General features: G+C 45.7%; 1 long non-coding RNA gene across 2 annotated transcripts; it reads left to right on the forward strand.

Annotated features, from left to right (window-relative positions):
- Window positions 1-1,116: 1,116 nt before the first annotated feature.
- Window positions 1,117-10,879, forward strand: LOC140001937 (uncharacterized). 2 transcript variants are annotated; one of them, XR_011807751.1, is made up of 3 exons: window positions 1,117-1,459; window positions 1,832-1,910; window positions 2,278-10,879. It is a non-coding gene; the product is annotated as an uncharacterized lncRNA (long non-coding RNA). The 2 variants fall into 2 exon arrangements; XR_011807752.1 differs by lacking the exon at window positions 1,117-1,459 and adding an exon at window positions 1,503-1,574.
- The last annotated feature ends 1,495 nt before the right edge of the window (window positions 10,880-12,374 follow it).

Here is a 12,374-nt window from a genome sequence, read left to right on the forward strand (position 1 = left end):
GATGTTGAGTCTGCATCTACAGCATGGAAACCAAAACCCCCAACCAACATGCCGGGTTGTCTCTGTATCGCTGGTATCTCATGTGAACTACCAACATATATAAGTGTTTGTGTGTTTGGCTTCCTCAGGTTTCAATTGCAGGAAGAAAACAGTCAAGGAAAAAACCTCTAAAACTTGTTTCCCCTCCCCAGCACTTTCTGTACTGTCTGACATTATCCTGCTAAGTATTATATTATCATGAGATCAATTTCCTTTTATTTCCCTCCTATGCATAATTCAAAGATAATCCCATGTGCTTCAGGTTTGACACATACGGTCTGCAAATGCTACCTTTTACACCTTTAATTCTCAAGGGTATCTTAATGATGCTTTGGATCACCACATCCTCTCAGGATAGATACTTTTGGGCATGCTGCTACCTGCTCTAAGCCTTTCTCTTCCCTGCACCATTGCGAAGAGCGCGTTCCTGGGTGGGCAGCCCTTCCTGGAGGAGGCTGGACTCATCACCCTGACCACCGTATGCATCATCTGGTTGAGGAATTGGCTCTGCACAAAGATGTTTCACGCCAAAGCATGAGGTGGGAGAGACACTGGGTGCTGTCATCCCTTTTCCGTGTGAGCCCAGGCAGGGGACAGCAGGCGGGTGGCATCTGCTGACCCACCATGTGGCCGTGCCCACTCTTGGCCACCTGCTCCTTCCTGGGATCTCTTGTTCTCCCAAGCCACTGTGTCTCATCAAGCTTGTAGAAATTCAGTTATTTCTGAGACTTATACCTCTGAGACTCCTTTGAATTGAGATAAAATCACCTTTGAGAGAGAGAGGCAGAGCAAGGTGGAAGAGGTCTTTTCTCCTCAGGACACAGGCTAATGATCCTGTCTTCTGCCTGCCCTTCCCCTCCTGCAGCCCTTGGGAGCTGAGATTAAAGAAAATTGGTGCCCCTGGTGCAAATCATCTCCACAAATCACCTTCCCTCGGGCAAATGCTGCCCCTGAGGATGCAGCCCTCTGAACCCTGTGGTCCAAATTGGCCAAAACAAGGCTGATCCCTCTCCTCATTACCAACTCCCTTAATATCTGCAGGAAGCCCTGAAGACCTGAACTTCAGGTCACGTTTTTGGGATGGAGGGAGCCTGGAAAAGAAAGGGAGCTCCTGTCCCTGGGGCCTGGCCTCTGCCAGGGGTTCCCTCAGCCACTCAGGGCCTGCAGCTGGGGCCTGGCCACACAGGTTTCAGGCACTCTCTCAACGCCCAGCTGTAATTACTCCTTTTCTTCAAGGAAGCCATGATTTGGTGTGGACAGCTGCCAGTGGCACCTTCAGTGACATGAATTCTCCACTGGTGAAGACAAAAGTCTAGGCCTTCCTCTCCAAACTCTGCCTAAGACATGAGGTTTGCCTTCCTCGCTGGGCAACAACAAACCCTGACAGAAGGACATTATCCCAGCTGGGCTGACACCACAGGTGAGGTGGGATCTCCCCAAGGAAGGACAAGCAAGAAAAAAAGGCAAAAAGGCCCATGGTCCTGTTCTGCTGGGAGGCAGCAGGCCTTGGCCAGGCTCTGTGATGATCTCCTCAGGTGCACCACCAGCAGAGCATGCAGACTCCTCGGGCTTCACTCTATATGCTTGCTCCCCACGATAAACCGCTTTTTCATTTGGAGTTTGCTTTTGCTTTCAACAGAAATGCTGTTTACACAGTTGCAGTTTTCATCATCTGCACTTTTTTTTTTTTCCTGCAACAGCAGTAATGTCACCTCCCTCCCACTTCTCTGGGCACTTCTGACACATCCGTCAAATGCCCACAGCAAGTTTGTCACAAAATGTCTTTTGACAGGAATGGCAGCTCCCGGCCCTCAGCTACAAAGGATGTTATGAAGATCAGCATGAGGACAGTACATGGGGCAAATGCTGAGGTAATGTCAGACATTGGGGCTTACATAATATTCTTCAAAATGCTCTTTAATCAACTCTTCTGTGGGACTTCTCCATCTTTGGCTCTGATGGACTCATTTTTCCCTGTGAGCCTGCAGACGTGTTTTTGCTGTTATCTCTTTCTGTTGAAACACTCCTGTAGCAATCATTTGCTCATAACTGGAGCCATGCTTCTTGGGAAACTGAATAGCAGCAGAACTGGAAGAAATTTTCTATGTCTCCCGACAGATAAGATTTAGGCTAACGCTTTCTTGTCAGACACAGTCCTGCCAAAGCTATCTTCTGATCATTTGTACTACTGTATTTAAGCTTTACTGATATTTCACCTTCATGTTGTTTCTGTGGCAGGTAATGTCTTTGTAATGTGCCTTCTAGCTGAGGGTATGTAACCACCCATGGAGGTGACCATGCTGCTGGGATGAGCACACCTGAGGGCCTGCAGGTAGCCAGCTGGAAGTATTGCTGCCTTTTGATGTTAATAACTGCAGCTCGTACAGTATTGTGAGCAACACATGTGCAAAGGTGCACATCCTTTCTCTCTGGAGCTTCTAGGGTAACAAATTGCAATGGGCAGACCCACTCCCCAGCGTGCTGGGATGCACTCAGGTGTGCAGAGGGTTGGCTCCACACCCACTGCTGCTGCATTCCCCTGGGTGAAAACCCCAAGATGCCCCCCAGGTGCCCTGCAGCAGGCTCATCACTGTCAAAAACAGCCTGGCTCTGTGTGACAGTGAGTGATATATTCTCCTGTGGCGTCAGTCAAACCTCGGCTTCACCCGTGTCAGGTTCGTGATGAAAGATACTCTCCTCCTTCTCCTCCTCCTCCTCGGGACTGACTCTTTGAAAACCAGGGCTGGCTTTCAAGCGCTGGCAGTTAAAAGAGATAACAACACGCCTGCCCATGAAAGCTAACCGTCCTGAATGAGCTCATGGGAAAATCTGATCTAACCTGCCTGTCTGAACAGCATTTATCAGCACTGCTACCCCAGGATTAGGCAGCCCAGCCTGGCTGCACTGATGAAAGTCAGCGAAAGCAGCTGTTTATATTTCAAACTTTCCAATGTAGCATTTTTTTTACAAGAGTCTTTTTTTTTTTTTTTTTTTTGGCAAAGCCTCTAGAGAAACAAGCAGTACTTCAACATGCTGCTGCCTCCATTTATTTAAACATTTCAGGGTGCTGATGTCATGTCCCTGCCCCCTAGCCCAACCTCAGCAAATATGAAGACTTCTGAGCTGTAAGGAAGAACAGGACCAGCGCCTTGCTTGGTGTAAATCCCTACACTGGCACCGATGTCAGGGAAGCTGGGAACCAGTTGGGCTCAGGTTTGTTCCTGCTCTCCTACTGCATGTCAGGCAGGCTCCACGCCTTGCTGTTGTTGGAGCAGGGTTCCTCCTCTCTACCCTAGTAGCTATGTGGAAGTCTGTGCTGCTACTTTCATGATACCCCAGGGAGTACTTTTGTCAGCTGTTGTTTATTGCAAAAGCACACTCCTCCTCTGATTCCAGCCCAGTAGGAATGGAAACCCTGGTTGCTTCACATTGCTCAAGAGTCAGCATTTTTACTAGATGAGGCTGAGGGATGAAGGATGTTTACTTAGGAGTGTAGACATGATACTAGGATAAAGTTAATAAAAGATAAAATAAAACAATTAAGATTGTACTTTAAAAAAAAAAAAAAGTCTTTTCAGCTATTCCTGCAACCCAGCTAGCTCTTCAGGGTAGTTCGTTAGCTGCTGCTGCCAGGGCTGGCATATTCTGGAGTGCTTTTTGCTGCCTCTTAAAGGTGGCTCTTAGAAAAATTGCTATGGTCACCTTGTTCCTGTTCTTCTCTACACAGGAGAACCTTCTTGTTTGATTGCTCCTTGCCTGTGACTTACCCCTGGAATCTTTTATGGGTCTGTAAGGGCTTATATTGCTTCATTCTCACCTTCCCCCCCTTTCAGGTTACTGAGTGGACATTTCTGTTGTAGAATTACCTCATTCCTGGATTCCGGCTGCATCCGTTTACATATGAAAACAGTGTAGTGTGACTCTATACAAGATGCATTAAGAGAAATGTTAACACTACAAACTCTTTCTATGACTGATAATTGGTAGCTTGCCACAAACATTGCACACAGCCTAAATGCATGAATGCAACCGAAGGGTGATCCGAGGACGCGTCTTCCAAGGTGGTGCAATGCTTAGCTCACGTTTTTTTAGATTTTCAGGACTCCACCCCAGCCAGCTACAGAGGAGATGCTGAGATTACCGTAGTTAATACAAGACAAATCCTATGCTCGTTGTCATGCCCCTTTCAGCAGTGTGTTGCAGCTTTTGCAGGGATTTTCCTACATTGGTACCTTTGGCAAACATACTCCTACAGAAGTGAGGGACATCCAGCACTCATCTGGTGGCCTTGAGGAGAAGTTTCTCCAGCTCTGCTATGGTTGGGACACAGCTGTCCCCTGCCAAGACGATGACATTTTGCTGCCTGAAAAAGAGGGTATAGGCTGACGGGCTCTCCTGAGGCAGCAGAAGGAAAGAGCTTGCTGTATCTGCCAAGCATATATCTCCTTGAGCTTTGCATGCTCAGACTAGGTTTTTGTAGGTCTGATTGCACACAAGTTCTCCTCCTGTCCCTCTCACATGCCCAAAGGTTCCCACAGGACTTGGGCCCTATGGACCCAATAATCCCAAGGCTGTGCTGGTTGCCCTTGCTGAAGCTGCAGAGGGTGAACGCTCCTAACTTTGTTGCTTCAGTTAATCCCTTGTGCCAGACTGGAAATGCCTAAAATGCATCTCCCTTATTCCCCGTCCTGGTCCCGGAGGAACCGAGTGACAAAAATACTCCTTGACGTCAGCAGAGCCCATCTCGGAAATCTTACTGAAAGAACCGAAATCAGGTCTGGGCCCCAGACTGCTGATTAGAGGTAGCAGTTTGGGCTAACTTAAAGCATATTAAAAAAAAAAAAATACTTCTAAGGAGTATGAAGAGCATGGAGACTAGCTTTTTTATTATTTTTTTTTTAATCTATTTTGAATCAGAAAAAAAAAGATGATAGTGAAGCTGGTGGAAGTGTAAAGGATTTTTCTCTGACAAATTATCAACCTCTTTGTTCTTTTTTTAAAAAGAAAATCTAATGAAAAGCCTTTCTCCTCCCCAAAAGCCCAGCCTTTCCAGAGTTCACTTTAAGATCTTTAAAAAAAGTAGTTGGAAGAACAGCTTTAATTGAAAAGCAAGGCTAAAGAGAAAAATGCTTGGCTGAAAAGTGATTTCTTCTGAAAAAGTAGCTCTCTTTTGCCTAGTTTCTGTATTTAAATTCTTATCAGAGGAAAAGCTATTTTTGCAGGAAAGTTTCTGTGGAAAAATGTGTTGATCGGTTCAGTGCAGGAGTCAGAATTCCAACCCGAGGGTAGCTCTTCACTGAGCTGTATTTCAAAAACAAGCCTCCAATTACTTCCCCTTTTACTGAAAAATGCTCTCCTTTTCTTGCCAAGCACGTCTGGCAAATCTCATACGAACCTTCTGGGGCTAAAATGGGGCTTTGCATTGGAAGGTGATTTGTGACCTTCCGTCCTTTTTTCTCCTGCGTCCCTATAATGGATGCAAATCGCTTGGATCAGTTGTCAAGGCGGGTATGAAGGACTGGCTTGTCAGATTGCTATACGTACATGTGTTTGCTCTTTTCAGATAGGTGCGATGTTCATGATTTGCAGCCGAGGTTTGATTTGTAGATGGTAACACAGCTCTGCAATGTGCAAGTTTTCCCGATGTGACCTTTATGAAAAGAATACACTGGATTAGAGAAGTTCCCTCAGAAAGGCAATGAAATGGTAAAGCTAATAATCTCTGCCGGGGTGCTAGGCATAGGTTGTCATGCAACAAATGGGTTTTGTGGGCCCTTAAGAGCAAACATCTGCAGTACAATTCATGGCTTATTAAAACCATGATGCTCATTAGCAGCATCTTAAAAGCTTGAGGGTTGTGTGTGTGTGTGTGTGTGTGTGTGTGAGGGGGAAGTTAATCCAGATATCTTTTTGTTATTTACTTGAAAACAAGAGCACCCAGAGTGAACCTTTTTACTGGCCTTGAGGCTTTAAGCTGATTGTGTTAGGATGAATAATAGAGCGGTAGTTTGTGTAATGGTTAAATGCTTTGTGAGGGTAATGATATTTTTCTAATTTATAATTATCAAGCGAATTTCCATTTGAAATCATACAGCACTCCTTTCCCATAATCTCACAATGCACTTACAATTAAAAAGGCTGAAAATGAGCTGCCTTCACCTTGTGAACAAATGGATTCGTGTATGCTGGAGCAGCCAGAAAGGCTCACCTTGGGCACAGTGTTTCTCAGCGATGGACATCTCCTTTCTCACTCACTGCAAATTAAAAGGTCTTGAGGGCTGCAAGAAGGTTCAGGGCTCCTCATGAGGTATGGTTCATTGCACAGGATGGGCTGCAAAACCTCTCCAGAGTCCCCGCTCCTCTGCAGGATGCAGTGGGGACAGAGGACTGTGGTGGCCCTGATGCCCTTCAGTGAGGGAGCAAGTTTAGACTTTGGGTTATTGAGCAATAACCCAAATTCAGTTTTGCTGTCTGGTTGATTGGGTCCAGAGCAGGCACCTGGGGTGCTTGGATCAGCAAAAGGCATGGTTCTGCATGCTTCCTGGAGCCAGCTGGGAGTCCTGACCAGAGATATTACAGCAGGAGCCCACCTGGCAGGCTGCTTTCAGAGAAAGGGAGACCTGTTTCTAGCTGCTGTTGCTCTTTGCATTGGCTTTGGGGAGAGACCAGACCTAGAAGGGTACAAAGACAAAATACAAGAACAATTCCCCTGGCAATAAATCAAATTTTCATCCTCCAAGATGTTCAGAGATGGAATTTGCTTGTTCTGTCTCTTGATCAAAGAGCTTCCTTCTTCGTTCCACTTGCTGGATGACAATATTAGTAGTGAATTGTTGCCCTTTCCTCCTAGCGGGTCAAAGTCATATAAAATCTAACTCAGGTAGGTACTTGGTAGGGGAATCATGTTTTACTGTAGTAGTTCTTACAGGTATTTTCAGAAATAGTAGCTCCATGGGTATCCACCTATTTAAGTTTTAATATATATATATTTTTATATCAAAAAGTCTGAACAAACCTCCCTAAAATCAGTACTAAGTTCAGCGTAAAAATAAAAGTCTGAAAATGCATTCAAAGCCTTCATAATTTAGCATATCGATTCCTAGTGTAAGGAAAAGAAATGGAGCTTACAGTTTTTGGTGCTGCAGTCTGGGGGAATAACTTTCAGAAAAGCTAGGAGGAGGGATCTGAAAGGTTTTGTTTTTTTTTCCCGTTGCTCATCTTAGCATGAGGTCGCTAGTAGAGAAAGCTATGCAGTTTGTAATCCTTTGGTCTGTTTTTTGTTTGTTTGTATTTGTGTACTTTTTTCTTAGGAAAACAGTCTTAATAAAGAGCAAGATCTATTACAACACTTGAATGTTACAAATCATCAGTGTATTGTAATACTCCATTTTGATGCAAACATGAAAACACAAAGGCTTTGGGGGCTGGACTTGACTGCTCTGGATTATTTTCCCTCTCCTTCTCTCTCCCTCTTTCCGTGCAGAATCATTGATGCATCTCTAATAGGAAAAATGCAAAGTGTGCAAGTTGTCTTGGCAATGTGGCTCAACATCTTGTCATGTTGCACTATTATGTTGACTCTTCTGTACAGGGAGAGAGCATGAAAAAATCCCAGAAGTGCTGTTCTGATTCAGGCAACCACAAAAGCAATTCCCCTTTTTTGTTGGCTGTGGGAAAAGCTTCTACAGAGATGGGCATCTCGGAGCTAATCAGCTGGTTTGACTTAAGGGGAACTGTGTGGAGGAAAGCTAGTGGCATATTGCAGACCTAACTGTGCTCAGACTTAGCTGTTGTTTTTCTTGCCTGTTTTTTGGATGCAGAAGGGGAAGAGAAGGAGCTGCAGAATATTATGCTTCCAAAAACTGGACGTATTGAATGATCATAATTATATAAAATGTGAGAGGATGAAATGGGGAGACTTTACCCAATTAGTTTTGAGACTTCTGAGGGATGAATTTAATTATTTTGGTATATCGTGTTTATGCCCACTGAAGTACAAACTCCTTCAGCTACATGTGTCTGCCCATGTGTTTTTATTTAAGATATTTATAGAGCTCCACTAGTGTGGTAGCTGTGCCTTTCACAGTCCCTAATTCAGCATGTCACTGGCATATTGGTGATGACCCCCTCCTTGCACAAAGGGGGCTGAGACAAAGCATATAGGTTTTGTTGAACTCAGAGGGATTTTCTTCCTCATTTAAAGAAGCGCTTCAGTATACCCTTTAGTATTATGTTCAATCTATTTGCCCAAGCCTTGAAGAAGCTCAGCGCAATGATTCTGAAACATTAAACCCTATCCCAGTTGATGCTCTGATAGCTCCCCCCTGCCTCATACCCCCGTAACTCCTCTAAGGCAGTCCTAGCGCAGTCTGCCGCAGATAAGAAATGGGACCCAGTCCTTTCCAGAAGCAGGAAGTCCTCTGCAGAAAGGAGATAAAAAGGCTCGGCAATGAAGCAAAGGCCTTCAACTCTCTTCTTTCACTTGGTTACAGAAGGGTTCACAGCATACCTAAGGCTGAATTCTTTGATCAGAGCAAAGGCTTCCAGACTTTTTCTCTTTGGCAGTGCTTTATGAAAACGAGGGTGCTCTCTGTTCTGCTTAACAAGAGTAGCAGCAAATCACACGCCTGTTAGGTTGTTGGCTTACTCACATGATGTGTGCCTGCTGAAAATGCTACCTCAGGTCAAAGCAAGACTGAGTAGTAAACCGTCTATTAAAGAGCCATGTGACTGCTCATGGGGAGAAAGGGCACGAAGAACAATGCAGTAGCGTGTTAGAAAATACTTGCTACAGGCTTGATTGGAAAAGTGATGCAGTTAATGGTACAATCGTCTTCAGCAAGTTTGGATAAAGCTCTTGCAGAGCAGCATTCAGGCTCATTCTGCGGTTGCTTTATCCCTAGGAGATCTGTGATGTGATGAGTGCCGTGGAGGGGTGCCTCCAGGGATTTATGTGAGCTGCTTTGGTGTGAGCAGCAGCCTAGTTGCGTGCTGTTAGAGCAGAGGCCTGGGATGATGCACTGGGGGGTCATTCCCTGCTCTTTGCTCTCAAACCTCACTTCAGCAGTTCTGATAACTGCAGTGATTAGGTTCCCTTAGAAATTACCATAATTACAATTGTTTTAAGCATTGACACACTTGTTTCACTATTAAAGTTTGTAGTGGAGCACTCAGCCCTACTTTATCTGAAAGGTCTGCCAGGTAGTTGAAGAGTCTAGATAGTATGGAAACTGGGCCTCAAAGCACTAAGCCTGTCTCTGCACCAATTTGGTGGTGCAGAGACTTTGACCAGCAACTCACATTATCAGGCAGAAAAGGCCCCTGAAGCCATTCTTGGCTCTGCTGGAAACCATTTGGGTTCAGGCACATTACTGCTATGTGTTGGAGGTCTTCGGGCCCTCTGTGCCCAGCTGATCTTCAGGGGCAAATCCTTCCCCCAGAGCACCCCACACCTCACTGTTTTATTCTCCACTGTGACAATCCCTGTGTTTTAGTACGTGTGAATGTTTCTGTATGGGCATGTTCTTGTATTTACAGGGTGCTCCCTGGCCTAGCAGTACCTGGGAGGGCCCAGGCCTTTGCTCCTGTCTCTTGCCTGTACTGTATAAAGGTGGAGCAGGTTGTCAGATTGTTTCTTTTTGTGAAGAAAAAGGTTTTGTGAGGAGGTTGTTTCACCACCATATTGTTACCCAGGGTCACCTTGCTTCTGCTAGGATCACACCAAGCCATCCATCCATCACGATGTTCCTGCAGGGAAGGCAGAAGTCCTGAGGGATTTTAGGCCTTCAGACTATGGGGCCTCATAATGCCACTCCACTCTTGCTCTGTAAAAGGGAAATTCTTCCACGTAGTCTGGTAGCTGTTCTTCTGAAATATTCAATTCCCTAACGGGCAAAGCTCATCCTTGCAGAGATGGCCACCAAATGCAGATAACAGAGCTTTGGGGATGCTGAGGGACACGCTGCTGTACGGGAGTGGATCACGCCCTGGTGCTGGCAACCATTTTGGAGCTCTCCAGGGAAGGCACCCTAGATCCATAATTCATAGGATTTAAGGCCAGAAGGGACTATTAGATCATCCAGCCTGACCTGCATAATGCAGGTCATAGCATTATGCTGAGTAATTTCTGCTTCAGCCCTGTAGCCTGTTAGAGCTACAGTGTACCTTGTAGAAAAACACATAGTTTTAATTAAAATATTCAGAAATGAAGATATGATGTAATTCAGTGGTAGTTTGGTCTAGAAGCTAATTGCTCATAATGCTTTGTGATGAATAAAATAAATTGCATCTTATTTCCAAGCTAAGTTTCCAGTTGTTAGATCTCACTGTGCTTTTGTCCGCTTGAAATAAGATCCATCGACTCTTAGATCTTGATCACTTCATCTGGACACGATGAAAAAAAAAAGAGCCTCTGTGTTCCTTAGATGGATCACACTCTTGTTTCTGTACAAATAAATATGCCCACAGAAGGGACGTGGTATTTGTGAAAATTAACAGAGCAAATCCCTTTTAATACATTAACAAACACAGCTTAAAGCCTTTCTTCAGCCAAGCGGAGGGGAGGAATCAGTTCCTGCCTTGGAAAAAGACTCAGCTGAAATAAAAAATGATATTACAGCTATGCAAAACATTTGTTTAGACCTCAGATGCAGCTGAACTTGGCCCAGGGCTGGAGGCTGAGTGAATTCATGAAGCTCAGCTCAGGCTCATGATAATTCAGCTGTGAGAAATGCAGCTTCTCCTCCTTCCGCAACTTGCACCCTCTACCATGCTCCCCAAAGCCACCTGTGCAGAGAACACAGTGAGGGAGATGAGCAGGAGGAAGCAGGTTGCATCTCCTGTCACCTCTCATTTTTCCTGGGGAAGGATTTGGTTCCCTTCCCCGTTTTTTTCCTAAGTGTGTGGGGATGCTGGATGGCTGTTGTCCTTAGAAAACTACCTGACATGTCTGCGTTGTAGACTGATGCCTTGTATCGTCTCTGAAGGAGTTTCTGGGGTGTTGGATAGAGTCTGTCCAGATGAAGAGTAAATAAGCAAGATACTTCTGATCCCATCTGATAATGTTTGCTTGGGGTGGGAGGGAGAAGAGAATGGGGGCTTCTGCTAGAGCAAGACATCTCCATCAGAACCTCTCTGCTAGTAAAATGCTTGAAAAGTGCTCCTTGTGTAAAGGCAGTTTGTAAAGAGTCCCCTAAACAAAATATACAATGACTGCAAAAGCATGTCGCTGCCTCCCACAACTTCTGTTTTTAAATCACAGACTGGAGCTGCTTGCTGCAACTCTGCTGGAAATTTTACATGTGGGCCTGCCTTTATTTTGAGAGAATTTCTGTCGAGGTGGTTGGCCTGTCTGGTTAGTCACCATAGCAAGAAGTCAACTGTAGTTAGGCTATTCAACTGTGAGGAAAACTGTCTGATTAAAAAGTGTGTCATTTTTTAAACCATTTCTTATTTTTTACAGAAAGCAAATCTGGAAAAGGTGAGGGTTACTCACAGATGTTATCATCTCATGAGAAAGGTGCTACATACCTACGTAATTTTTGAAGTTGAAGCTTGATGCAGTAGATGGTTATGTATAGTCTTAGATAACTTTGTTTTTATGGCCACCTGCCCTAATATCCCTTTTATTTTCCCAGTTCTTTGGCCATGTCTACACTGCAGAAACATGCTCTGATAGATCTGTTCCTGTGATGGACTGCAGAAAAAGAAGCTGGTCAGCTGTGGAGCACCTGTGCGTTTCTGGGTCAGCAACAATAGCTGACCAGCTATATGAGGGTTTCCACCAGCAGGCCAGACATCGCTGCATCTTCAGTCTGCCGTGTCCTACTGATACCATTCCACAGAGCCAAGGGGATGGTGAGAGACCTGTTAAAAACATCCCAGCATGAGGACAGGGAGATCACTCAACAATTATTATGATGGGCAAAACACACTCAGTATAGGGAGATTAATTAAATTTCCTTCCCCCCATCCACTCTCCTCTATGTCCTCCCCCCCCAAACAGCGCAGGGGAATGGGGAACGGGGGCTGCGCTCAGTCCATGATGCTTTGTCTCCGCCGCTCCCTCAGGGTCCCTCCCTGCCCCTGCTCCCCGTGGGGTCCCTCCCACGGGATGCCGTCCTTCCCCAGCTGATCCTGCAGGGGCTGCCCACAGGCAGCAGCTCCTCAAGCACTGCTCCCACACGGCTCCGTCCCACGGGCTCCATCCATCCATCCATCCATCCATCCATCCATCCATCCCCCAGGAGCAAACTGCTCCAGCACGGGTCCCCCACGGCTGGGCGGCAGCTCCCCCCAGACCCCCTGCTCCTGCGGGGGCTCCTCTCCACGGGGGG

Source organism: Anas platyrhynchos, chromosome 2 (assembly GCF_047663525.1).
Source record: "Anas platyrhynchos isolate ZD024472 breed Pekin duck chromosome 2, IASCAAS_PekinDuck_T2T, whole genome shotgun sequence".
Taxonomy (NCBI): Eukaryota; Metazoa; Chordata; class Aves; order Anseriformes; family Anatidae; genus Anas; species Anas platyrhynchos.